Source organism: Falco peregrinus, chromosome 10, assembly GCF_023634155.1.
Source record: "Falco peregrinus isolate bFalPer1 chromosome 10, bFalPer1.pri, whole genome shotgun sequence".
NCBI lineage: Eukaryota > Metazoa > Chordata > Aves > Falconiformes > Falconidae > Falco > Falco peregrinus.
Genome location: NC_073730.1, coordinates 32768871 through 32782284, shown reverse-complemented (window position 1 = coordinate 32782284; position 13414 = coordinate 32768871). Strand labels below are relative to the sequence as shown.

Genomic DNA, 13414 nt, shown 5'->3' with positions numbered 1-13414 from the left:
AAATATACTGACCACTTTTTCCTTTTTGGACAAAGAAACCATGTATATCTAAGAAAGGTTTTCACAATGTAACTAATATACCACCACCTTGAAAAGGCTCAATGTTTCCTCAAGGTGTATCAGTAAAAGCAGACAAAACATCCCTTAGTTATTTTTCCAGAAGATGGATGGAAATTTGCATTGCAGTAAATCCCACATGCAGTACAGTCGTGCTTATCCTCCTTTTCAAGTGAAGCCAACACGGAAACTTGGAAGACCTTTTGCCAGATAGTCCTTACCATCTGCTTCCCTCTTCTAGCTTTGAACATCGGGATTATCAGAATGTGTCCAGTGAATTAATGAAATGGTGGCACAAGCAGAAACAGTGTCTTCAGTTGAAAAATAACTTGCAAAAACTAAAGGGAAACAGACATATAAGATGAAATGGGCTATTACAGACTATTTCACAGGGAAAGCCTCAGCATGTGCCGTACTTGACTCAACACTGGGAATCAGACTGCCCACTTGATTTCAGATCACTTTGTAAATGCTGCTGGTGGGACGCTGGTTCCCTGTGAACGTGGAAAACTGGGATTTCCTCCTAGGTGCCACAGCAGTAGTCCCATCCAGGAGCACAGAGCAAGGCAGCACAGATGCAGAAACCTCTTTTTGACTAGAAAGAAGCCCCCGATGAAATCACAGCTTTTAAAATAGGAAAATGTGGGAGAAGGTTGATGCTGGGCCTCTTACAATATTGCTTTGGCTCATCCTTGGTAGGTGGAAATTGCCCACCTCTGGGACACCGCATATCACTTGTTATGGACGCTGGGTCTGTATCCATGTGGACAAAAGAAATATTTAGATTCCGGCTTCCATGAGCTGATGATCACACAGGATTATAACAAAATTTGTCAAGCATTAATATCTCTTTGCTTTGGCCTCACTTCCCAACCGCCCCCAGCTCCTCCACATTATCACCACCCAGCAAATTCTCCACAGGTCCTCTGCGATACCTACTCCCCTTTGGATATCATCCCACAGCACTCCCTCTCCCTCCCTTCAGGCTTCTGACACTTACACTCCCAGCCCAAAGTGGGTGTTTATCACTATTTCTTACAAGATCTCATATATCCTAAAGCTTTAATTCTCAGACACAAAGCAGCAAGTAAAAGACATTTTTACAGGTTTTCTCTAGGTAGGTTTCTAAAGAACTTCCCTGTCTATACCAAGGAAGTGACTTGGCTGAACAGTAAATACCACTACATATACCACAAATTAAATGGTACCTGAAGAGGAGAGATGCACTGATTACATATCTCCATTTATTTCACTATTCCTGTCATTTTCTGTTACTTCTCCCTTTCATATCACTTCATCATGATGTTCAAATTCACAGGCTCATCAATTTTTTATGTTTCCATCAGTTACATTTCTGCTATCCCAGCAAACAGTCAGTGAAGTATTTTGAATTGCACCTCTTTCAAATTTATAATTAGAAATATTTTAATTGCTCTTTCTCATAGAAAGATAAGTTATCTTTCTTAAAAATAAACAAATCCAAATGGAAAAAATTAATTCATAATTAAATCATTCTCTCCAGAAAACCTACAAGCAAGACTGATGATTCACAGAAGAGATAAGAGGATTAGAAATATAATTTTAAAATTGTCTTAAGGGTGAAAGTTTACACCCACATCAGTTAAATGATACCCATATCAGTTACAGAGAATGAGCTTAGCTCAGTCCCAATTAAAAAAAATATCAGCAAACTAAAACTTAAAAATAAAATGAATAGGCAGCATCTTTCAAATCTGTAGTATGTTCCAAAGTGCAGAAGGGCTTAAGAAGGGAGAAATATTTTTAAAAATTTGGAAGGTTTTAAAGTGTAGTTTAAATATTGTACAAATAATTTCAGGTAGAATTTTTCAAAGCTTTCCACACTTTGGTTATATTAAAACAGTGTATTAAAATAAAATATTCCAGGGTGAAAAGATAAAAGCCTGAAACACCTATGTATTAAAGAAACACGGGGTATAAGCAGGAATCCGCATGACAGCCACCCACAAACCGGGGATGCGTCAGTTTTAATAAAGAGCTGATTTTGGCTGTCATCAAAAACTTGAAACACGCTCAAGCCATACCCAGCATGGAAGAAATGTGGTTAAGTGCTTTTTTCTTTCCCGTATCTATCACCACAACTTGATTTCAGGCACTAATCTTTGGGATGGAAACTCAAATCTCAGAAAATTTCAAAGGTGCCTGTTCTCATGGTATTCCAGCCTTGCTGGAAACAGGAACTGTCCTGCAGACGAAAGAGAGCCTAATCCTGAAAGATTCACAGTGCAAATTCCAGCCCAAAAGCATTTGATATGCTTGGATTGGCTTCCCGTAAGCAGTTGAACTTTGTGTGCTGGCATGAACTCACTCTCTGAATCTTTTGAAGTTTGCCCTACCAGATTACTGATGTACATCAGCATTACGGCAGAGAAAGGCCAGCCAGCCGCTCACAGGGGTGTCATTATCTCTGGAACAGCTGACATATTTTTCTAGTATAAAGTGAATGAGCATCTCCAGAACTGAAACTGCATTAATAGCCCAATACGCCAACTTCAACACAAGTGGAGGAAGCCCAGCACAGGGCTGTGTCTCGCATTACTGTGCCAGTTCTCCCCTGTCATACTGCCCAGCACAAGGCCAGGGATGACTCTGCTTGCTCCTGGCACTGGTACCTAATTAAATTAAACATGGAAATCCTGCTTCAGAGTATACAGGGATGAGCACTGAATCCATTCTGACATGAGGCAACAAAAAACGAAGGCTCCTCAGCCCTTCACCATTGACTACGACGAATGATTTAGGCAAGATACAAAATGAGTTGCAACTGCTCACCTGGCACCTTTGATTGTCCCTCCCTTCCTTCCTCAAATTCAACTAAAGCACAAGAGACCTGTGATTCAAAAGGCAACTTATCCATAAAAACACATGAGGAATCTTTTCCCTGCTGCCAAAAAGCAGCATCAGAAAAAATTCAAATAACTGTAAGAATGCAAACACATGGACACACACTACTGTTGTACATATCGACTTGCTCAAAGATGTCACATTTTTCTTGTTGTGAATTCTACTGTGTGATACATTTATCAATAGCAACAACAGTCCTTTCGCTACTGGACAGGTATTTAAAGGAGCGTGACGTGATGTTAAATATTTACTAATTACCATGCTGCAGTATTATTGGCACATACAAGCCAGTTGGTCCTTCTCTGCCTCCAGCTAGGCTGTCGCCAGTGCCCTTCTCTCTTTGTCTGATCTCTTTTGGAAAGTTTTTAGCATACCTTGGTGAATATTGTGATTTCAGTAAAGCTGGTATATGAATTACATTTTATTAAATGTCATGGTAAAGTGCTCAGGCACTGATGCACAGCCTATTAGTAGCTTTAAGATTTCAGTGTTTTGGTGGGAATGCTTCAAAACTAAAGTATGTTTTCTTTGGCTGAAGCATGACCATTAGATGCAGTTTCTCCTGACATTTTAAGAATTGTTTTATGACTGTTTCCATGGAGGTCGAAAAGGAAATTACTGTTCCAGGAATGCTTAGATAGCATCCACGGCAACACAAAAGCTTAAGTTATATAGCTGCATTCTGGCCAGTCTGATGGTGTGATGATTAACAAGTTGTGCTGCCATAGAGGGCCCTGAGCCGGGAATGCCACTGGGAATACTGCTTCCTAAGCTGAAGGGTGAGTTCCAGTGACTGATCCAGCATCTTCCAGGTCATACATTTTCCTGCACACTCAATTATCAAATTTTCTTCCTATACATCTCATCAGTCACAATTATTATTTGTATTGTTTCCTTACCAACTACCAGACATTAGAGAGATCAGATGATGAAGCTCCCTCCCTCCCCCCACTCCCCCCCACCCCCACCCCCCCGCTTTTTCTTTTAAAGGAAAGTGACTCTGCTTAAAACTTCCGTAAGAATGGTGACCGTAAATTTATTAGCTTCACTTGCTATGAGGAAACTGTTAAAGGCATCAGGAAGCAGCCAGATAACAAAGGCCATAAAATACTTTAGAAATTAATGAATGAAAGATGGGCTGAAGCCACAAAAGTGTGGGTCTGGTTCTGTTTTTTGAACTTGTACAGAGTTCACAGATGCTCACAGGCAGGGCTTTTATTCCAGAAAGTAAAGCATCAGTGCTCAAGTTTAAAGCAGAATCAAACTTATTCCAAAGCTCAGAGTTATCCCAAATCCTTGGGTTTTGTTCTGATACCTTGCTAAAATGATTCAGAAATCCTGTGAGCTGGAACCTGCTACAACTGACTTTCATCAAGCATTTTCCTGAGACAATGCTCAAGAAAATATCACGACTGCTCCTACCACCAGTTATTGTGTGCTTGAGAGACCATGTTGAGAAAGAATAAAATTCATCCCTGCTTAAAAGAATTCATCATCTGAACAGGTAAAACATAGGAAGGGGAAAGGCAAAATGATGGAGGTAACTATTGCCCCAAGCCAGGGAGTGCTGCCTGCTATACTGCCTTAAGACCTTCTGACCTGTGCTCCAAGAGTGCAGAAAGAGGCTGACCACTTGTCTTCCTCAAAACCAAAAGAGAACTTGAAGTTTTACCCAAGTTCTGCTGAAATCAGGGAATTCACTAGTGATTTAAATAGATTTCATTGAAACAGAAATTCATACTATGCATGCTGGTGCCTCTATCAACATCTTTTGTTCAGGTACGGAGAAATAAAGACTTTATGTCTTTCCATGTTTTATCACTCAAAAAGAGAAATACCCTGGAGAAAACTATGTTGTATATGAGACCTCAGAGACATGCACCCACACAGCCTTTACACAACATGGTCAATTAATCAGACCCTGTATACATTACCATATACTGAAGGTACATTCTCTCCTTAAAAATGAAAATTACATTTTTAGAACAGAAACCTTTCTTCTTTCTCTCTTCCTTTCTTTTCCACACCATTCCTTTAGACATCTGCATTAGCACAATGAGACCCGTAACAGCTGCTGAGACTCACTATTCATTTTTTCTTGTACAGTTCTTCTGTCTCTAAAATATACTTGCTAACTGGAATAGTATCCACTCCAGAGTCTTTTAGTTTCTTTACAGAATTGACCGTGGTATCAACAGATAGGGTCATGGACCACCCACCAGATAAAATGGCAACTAAGGCAGTTGCTTACATAGAAAAAATAATGTTAGAAAACTGTCTGACGTATTTTTAGCCTCTTTTAATGCACTCTAGCAGCTGGAAACAAGGTGGGAAGCCAGAACCTTGGGCCAAGATCCAAAAGCCATTGAAGGCATAGGAGGTTTTCCATGGACTTTGACTGGCTTTGAATCAGGATCGCTCCGGCCAGGCTGCTTCCAACACAGCTCAGAGCTACTCAAACTGTTTTCTGGGATTACATTCATGGTTTCCTTCACATTTCATACATGAGCTCTAAAGAGTTACACACAACAAGCATTCTAGGAAATTAAGATTTATGGGGGAAAAAAACCTCTGCATACAAAATAAAAAACCTTGCCCTTGAGAAATGTGCGTAGCAGAGGATAGAGATAAGAATTCTTTTCTCACTTTTCAGTGTTTAGAGCTATGACTATATTTATAACATCTATTTTAACTGAGATTGTTACAGAGGAAAAAGGACAGCTTAGCTACAACTTCAGATAACAGGTCAGGTTTTGAAAGTACTACCTGCACCTTCTTTGAATAAAAGTAAATACTAGAGTCCAATTTGACTTTCTATACTCTTTAAGCATAATGACAGAGATAAAGGACTCTTCATTTTAAATACACTGATCTTTGAGTTACAAATCTAGGAAAGAAGTATAGAGGTAAAAATAATTCAGAATTATGCTTAAATGAAAAATCACATGTTTAAGCTTGCGGATTGGGCTGCAGTTTTAGAATACCATATTGCTCTGCCTATCTCCCAGTTATGGCAATACAAGGAACATCCCTCAAAGCAGACTATGGGCTTTCTGTAATAATTTAGATTTGTTTGTTTAATGACCATATTGATATAAGGCATTCTTAGGAATTCCACTGTCGTAATATCTGGTCATCATTTTGAGTGCTTCCCAGATTTGCAGTAACTGCACAGCCAAAGGAGAGTCCCAGCATTAACCGAAGCAATGTGCAAAACTTCTGGAAAAAGTGGTATCATAGTTATTTCAAGTCAAGAATCACTAGAATTAGTGAGGCCATTCATTCCCACTCTAAAAGAGATTTCCAGGCTGTCTACAACAGTGGTACAATAATTCACATTTAGGAAAAAAATTCTCCTTAACTAAGGAGGATGCTTATATTTCCATCTGAAAAAGTTTGCTGTGAGACCAAAATCAAGTGGTCAAATGTTTTAGCAAAAGTTGTGACAAGAAACCACATTATTTAGATAATTCCGTAATGTGGCAGAAGCTATTCTAACACTTGAACAATTAGCTTTTTGGCAGCACAGACTCTGGAAATAACTGCATAACTGTCCATTCTCCTGACAACTTTCTTCCTGGATTTTTTTTTTTAAATCCTATGAATGAAGGATTACCAGGATTTATGTAGCTATTTAATACCTTCAGGAAAGAAAAAGCATACGGTACAGGAAAAGAAACAACAGGAATAGAATGGATCTATCATAATTTAAGTTAAACTTGCAAATAAATTTATCCAGACATGGACTGATAAATATCTAGACTATTTGTACTTGTAAAAACTATCCTGCAGCTGCTTCCTTGACTACTCCAACTTGCTGGATTTTAGGGAGCATGGCTACACAGCTGAGGGAGTCAAGTCAATGAGAACCACAAGTCATAGCAATTGGTAACAATTCATCCCTTTCACATTGAGTGCTGGTTTGGTTTTTGAGACATCTGTAGGAAACGTCACTTGTCTTGTAGGCAGTTCATACTACCTGTCCAAAGATCTGGCCTGGGCATTTTTTTAAACATTTCTGTAAAATATTTTTCTATAATTTTAAAAATGAATGCTTAATCTTCAAATATGTTGCTGAGCCAACCAAAACTGAAAAAAGTAAGATGTTTCACACTGAGACTTTGGGGTTGGATCCATATAGCATTATTTCCCCATGAAGACACTGAATATTCCTTTATCATCTGATTTAAATTCCCCATTTATTGAGACTAACAGGTCCCCGAGGTGTACTGTAATAGCCATCTGAACAAGGTGGCCACTTTCCCATTCTCCTCCCTGCTCACCATGAATATCTCAGAGCACTACAATCTACCTCTACCATCACTGCTCTTGCCTCCCGTACCTTATCAAAATGAAGATGGGGTTAAGCAGCTTGAATTTTCATTGCATTCTCTGCCAGCAAGAATTAGAAACCCTCTGTGACTGGGAGAGCAGGAGACTCAAGGAAACAGTAGGGTCAGTGTGACCGGCAGCAGGCTCAGCGCCTTCAATGCCCCACTGATAACAAGGCTTTTTTTGTCAGCATCTCAGCAAAGGAAAGCTTTAAGGAAGGATTTCTGAAACAGTGTAATGAAACAGCTTTGCAGATACTGATGGGGAGCTCCTTCCATGCATGAGGGGAGAGGTACAAGAATACACAAAGTCATTTGTTTGAAAATTTAATGAGTAGATGATGAAGGCTGAGCCAGCAAAAGGCAGGCACTCCCCTCCTCGGCCCCAGGAAATACGATAGAGAACAGAACAAACTGGGATGGACTTTGAAAATGAAGGGAAGCAGCTTGCATTTGATACAGCGGAGGAAGAAGAGGTAGTTGAAAGCACACAGAGAAAAACGGAGTTAGGCAAAGAAACAGGCAAAAGAATTTATCTCTACTATACAGCAGCATACAGGTCCTGTTTAACCCCTTGTGGGCTAGCTCTTTAGTTGGCTCTATATTACCCTATAAGCATAAGGGCTTTATAATGAAAAAGTCCTCTGCATTAATATAAATGGGTGGATAAAGGAGAGAAATCCTCCGTGCCCTATGGAGGAGAGGCAGAACTGTGAGCTCAGCCCTTACAACCACCACAGAGTCTACCTGGCAAAGAGCACATTTTAAACGCTCCAGATGTGAAAAGGTCTTTCCATTTGAGCCTACAGTCAGTGCTGTAAGGCATAAATCCCCAGGAAACCAGGCTTCCCCAGTTCATGTGCTCATACTTGATTCTATTTCACATTGCTCATGCTGTACAACTCCTGGGGGAAAGGAATAGTTAAATCCAGCCAGAAAATGCAAGGGAAGAGCATGTGCTCTGGAGATTCCACCAGCTGTGTGACTCCAGCTGAAACCCAGCAAGAGTTCAGGGATGCTGCCTCTGAAGGAGGCCAGATAGCACTGATGTCCTTATCACTAATACCTGCTGCTGCGCCAGGCTGCTTCCCAGAGCACGGAACACAGCAGGGGCTGGGCGGTTTCGGCTTTCACAGAGGTTGCCTCTTCTAAATCATGTTAATTCTGAGGCTGTCTGTCAGCCTGCTTTAGTGCAGATCAGGAGCAAGCCACAAACCTTCATGCAACAATTCTTGCGTTCATCTATTTATAGACTTTTTACATGCAATAGATGCTTACATGCTTGTCCTGTCTAACAGTAAACAGAGGACTGATGGAAAACATGCCTCTTGAACATCATCTTTGCACAGAAACGATAAAGATATATGTAATGATCAAACGCCTTGATCAAAGCAAACAAAACAACTGGATGCAGATTTGATGATGGATATTTGTTTCATTTCCCTAAAACAGACATGCTGTTCTACAAAAAATGGGGGAGGAATGGAGCCCACGTCATGCTTTCTTACTGTTGCTTTTAGAGGAGGCATGGTGTAGGTGCTGACTTTTGATTTCCCAAAGGGGCATGGAGAAAGGATTCGATCAGCCTTTGATCTACAGGTCAGAAGGCTCTCTGGCCCCCACACATCACATGGGTTTAGATGCTCCACAGTTTGACTCCTAACATCTTTGATGATTGGGTTTTGCTGGCTAAAGAGCTCATCTGCTTTTGAATGGTGATTCTCAGGCTGAAGCCACTCTACCTTGAGATGACAATGTGTGGTTTTTAACCTAAAACCAACAAATAGGCTATCATTGTCACAGGCATTGTGTAGATTCCCCCCTCTTCACTGTTGGAAAGTAAGAGGTTAAATCCCTTTCTGTTTTAACAAAACCATATTTTAACTACATCCAACACTCTTATTTAACTTAAAAAGACAAATAGGCATGCTGCGCTCTAATAAATTTTTCCTTGGCTCTCTCCCTTCTCTTTGAATTGAGGGGGGGAAAGAGGGAAAGAGAGACAAGAGGGAGAGATTAACTATTTGGGCTAGGCTGACTGCCCTTTAAATTGTCAAAAAGCTTGGAAGATATATGAGCTTGCTATACTGACAGTACCAGTAATGTAGGTCAGACCCTCAGGGTCTCCAAGGCTTTCAGATCAGCCTATCTGTAGATACTAGATACAGGATGTCAGCGTTCATTTAACAGCTTATAAAAAGCCCCCAAATTACCCCCAAAACAGTCAGTCCTGGCCAGAAGAATGCCTTTTATTTCATTTAATCAACAACTTCTAAGTTAACCTGGCAACGTGCATGATGTTTAACCATCATGAGACTTCAATAGACCATTCTGAGTGTCTAACTTTCCCCTCTATGTTGGGAAATCACGTTAACGTTTTCATGTATTCTTGTCTCTTACCTTTGCAATATTATTCCATATTGCACTCTCTGAAAAGCTTATTTCATGTTACTGCTGCTGACCCAAGCAACACAGTTCCCAGCACTTACTTTCATAGTTTATCCTCGAGGCTAAAAAGTTCTGCAATAAGGACTTCATTCCTGACGTTTGCTCTGTATTTTCCATTTCTCAGTTTCACCCATCATTCCCTTGGACTATGTTAAAACAGCTCCTCTCTTTTCTTGGTTTTTCCCTTTACTATCCAATACCGCCCACTTCAAGGGAGTCAGTGTTTCCCACAGAGCTATTTGCCTTTCTAAACTTGGAGGGGAGAATGTGGCATCTGAAACGACATTTTGTGGTAACTATTAGCAAAGGCTGAATCGTAATAATTACAAATGCACTTTGAGATAATACATTCCTTCCCTCTCTCTGAGTCCTTGCTGTTCAGGCAAGCTGCATGTACTTGAGGCTGAGTGATAGGTGTTGGTTTTGGTTTTTTACTTTCTCTATTCAATCAAGTTTCTCAGGGCTTCCAGACAATTTTGTGACGTTTCTTCAGTGATTTTAAGGAAAAAGAGGAAAAGATGTTTTCTGCAGCCAGTTTCAGGATGTTTACATATAGTTTGTATGTATCACTTTTAGGCATTTCTAAAGGCATTAGAAAGACTACGATATAATCTCCTTTTTCCTTCCCTCCTCTGTAATTTAGTTTGGAAATTTTTGTGCCTTCCTGTGTGATAGAGCCCTGTGCTCATCACCTACCTGTTAATACAACTCCCAAATCAAGGCCTGAAACCTTACCAAAAGGCTGCATTTTAATGCCCTGTTCCTTTGCTATGTGTTTCAGGAGGAAAAAAAAAAAAAAAACAAACACCCAACCTACAAGTGGTTGGAATTTGAAACTCTCCTGCCCAAGAGACTGAAGTTCAAACAGCCAGAATAAATTTTTCCTGCAGAACTGCCCTCTCACCCCAGCAGAGAAGAGACTCCATCGCAATGTTTCATGGAGAAGCAAACACAAAAGGATATGCTGAACTCACGTTGTTATAACCTAGGAATTCAGAGAGTTAACACTGACCCGCTGGGGCAATATAAGCCTTCATTCCTAGTTTCTCACATACTGCATCACAGTGGACAAGAATACAAAAAGATCATTCACCTACACATTTCTCAGCAGAGTCTAATCAACTGGGACTGCAGAGTGGCACATGGTTGTTGAGAGAATTTCAAGGGGGAGGTAAGGCGAGGGCTGAATAACATTTAATAACTTTGAAACTTGATAGCTACCTGCAAAATAATGTCATCGTTGGGAACAATGGTAATTCAGAAGCCGTTTACAGAATGACTGAATTCATTGTTTAAATCTAGATGAAACTTTGTAAGTATGTATTGGTGGTACTCAATAATGTAAAAATTTGAAAAGTTTCTGATCAGCTCAGTGGAGTGGTATTTTTGAAATATTTACCTTATAATCGAATCCAGAGAAAGCCAGAAATTCACCTAGAAATCTCTTGCCCTCACTTTAATTTTAATACTGCATTTAGAAGTCCTAGCTGAGAAATGAGATGTGAGGTTTACAGAATAAGTATGGTAATCTTGTGTATTCACTTTACAGCTTTCCTTTTACAGCTTGAACTTCCCAGGCCAGCTGGAGCTCTCCCTTTGCAGAATCTGCTAGGGATGTATGTAAAAAACATGGAAACCTCTAGAGTTAACAGCCACCTCAGCTATCCTGGCTTTTTCAAAACTGTGCATTTTTGGCTAAGCCAAGTGTCAAGGAAAACAAATGTATACTTATGAGCTCTCTTTAAATGCAGATTTTAACAGCAAAAGTAAACTACAGCCACTTAGTGTTATCTCTGTTGTGCCACATGGGGTGTTTGAAATAATTAGAATGTAACCTGAAAGATCTTGGAAGCAAAACTGTCTAAATCTAGTTCAACAAAGTTAAATTACTGCATGAGATTGTTTTAAAAGTCTTTACATCATTGCCGATTTCAGTCTCATGCGTGACAGCATCTCCATGCTGAGGCTCCCAGGCCTGAAATCATTTCCCAAAAAATACTAAAGCCCTTGCAATTTGGGATTGCATTACAGGTTGTATAATGTAGTTTGGAACCTGCCAAGAAAATGTCTTCAGCCTTACTTTTACAAATATGGCAATGATCAACCCAAAGCATGATGTGAAGGTTGATTATATTTAAAGCAATTTAACATGTTGCAACAACGTTATACTTAATGCTGCTCCATTAAACGAAACTGCAATCTAACAGCAATACAAAGATGAGGTCTGTGGACCTGGTCCTACAAACTTGATTCACATCAATAACATTTACCTACATGAGTAATCTCCCTGAGGTAAAGATAATGGTTGAAAGGGAAAAACTGAGCAGCTGGTTATAAAACTTGCCTTCAACAGTTAGGTTCTAACTCTAAAATGGCTAAAAGTAATGCCTAATCTCAACAGCGACTTGCGTGTTTCTCATCCATTTTCACATTTTTCAAAGATTGTTGTAGGACACCAAAAAGAAAGTAGGAGTAAATTCTGTCAGACCGATTTCCCTCTCAACATCTCCACACAGAAGCCAGGTAGAGCTGCAGACACCACTCCAGAAGGCTAGCTGGGGTTCAGGAGTTGGAGAAAGCTGCCCAAACCACTTCCACTCAAACAACGACCGCTGCATAGCAGAAAGTTATACGTATTCACAGATATCGTACTCCTGGGTAACACTTTTTTTTGTGAGGACAGCTCCAATAGTGTTAGGTCAGGATCTGATCAGTTGTGATTTATTTTTTTTGCCTGCATCATTTGATTACCATTCACTACTGCTTTTTTGAAATATATAGGATACACTAAAATCACATAAATCTAGTTTACAAAAGTAGTGAAGAACGCAGTATTGCAATACAATAGCAAAGATAATAACTTCATAATAATTTGTAGCTCACCAACCACAAAAGCTCTACAAATAATAGCTTCCTTTATTTGTATGTCAACAGATCTGATGTTCCCTGATGATCAAGATAAACAACTACACATCTTTGAGAAATAAAAAGGCACAGATGGAAAGCAAACAAAACCACAAAAGTATGCCAAAGCAACCTCCAAAGGCATTCCCAGAACTGCCAAAACAGGTATTACAAAAGGAACTCTATCGTTACCACAGTAGCCTTTAGAGTCAACAAAAACTTAACTGCTTCAAAGTACCAGAATTATCACCATCTATGCCATGTAAGCCCCGCTCCATTTATACAGAATTGGTCTGAAATCACCTTTTACTGTTTAGTGACAGCAGAGGACTCTCCCTCATATTCCATAATATTATAAGAAGCAGCACAGCAGTAAATGATTCTCACTGGTAATGAGGAAAATGACTTTACCAGCCATCCTGCTCCACAAAAGACATTTCCCATCACTGAATACATACATTTAAAGCTGTGGACTCCAAATCTTGTTAGCTGGCAGACTACTTGCTACTTTCCAACGGACTGTCTTGGATCCTCTTCATCAAACTTTTACCTGGACAGATACAACAGCAACACAGTTCCTGAATTCGGCTCATAGTATCCCTGTGTACTACAAGTATGGTTTGCTGATGAGAGGTGCTGCCATTCAGGTGCTAAGAATTACCTGTCTAAAAATCTAAGAAAAGGTTCTCATCAATTCTGACAGCGCTTTTAATGTTTCACAAGAAATGTAGTCTGAGATCTAGCCAAAGCAGTTCCATCAGGGACAAGTCTTTCTGCAAGACAGTCTGTGT

General features: G+C 39.9%; 1 protein-coding gene across 2 annotated transcripts in view; it reads right to left on the bottom strand.

Annotated features, from left to right (window-relative positions):
- Positions 1-13414, bottom strand: part of ROR1 (receptor tyrosine kinase like orphan receptor 1) — a 171632-nt gene that overhangs the window by 77863 nt on the left and 80355 nt on the right. The gene's annotated exons all lie outside the window — the stretch shown is intronic.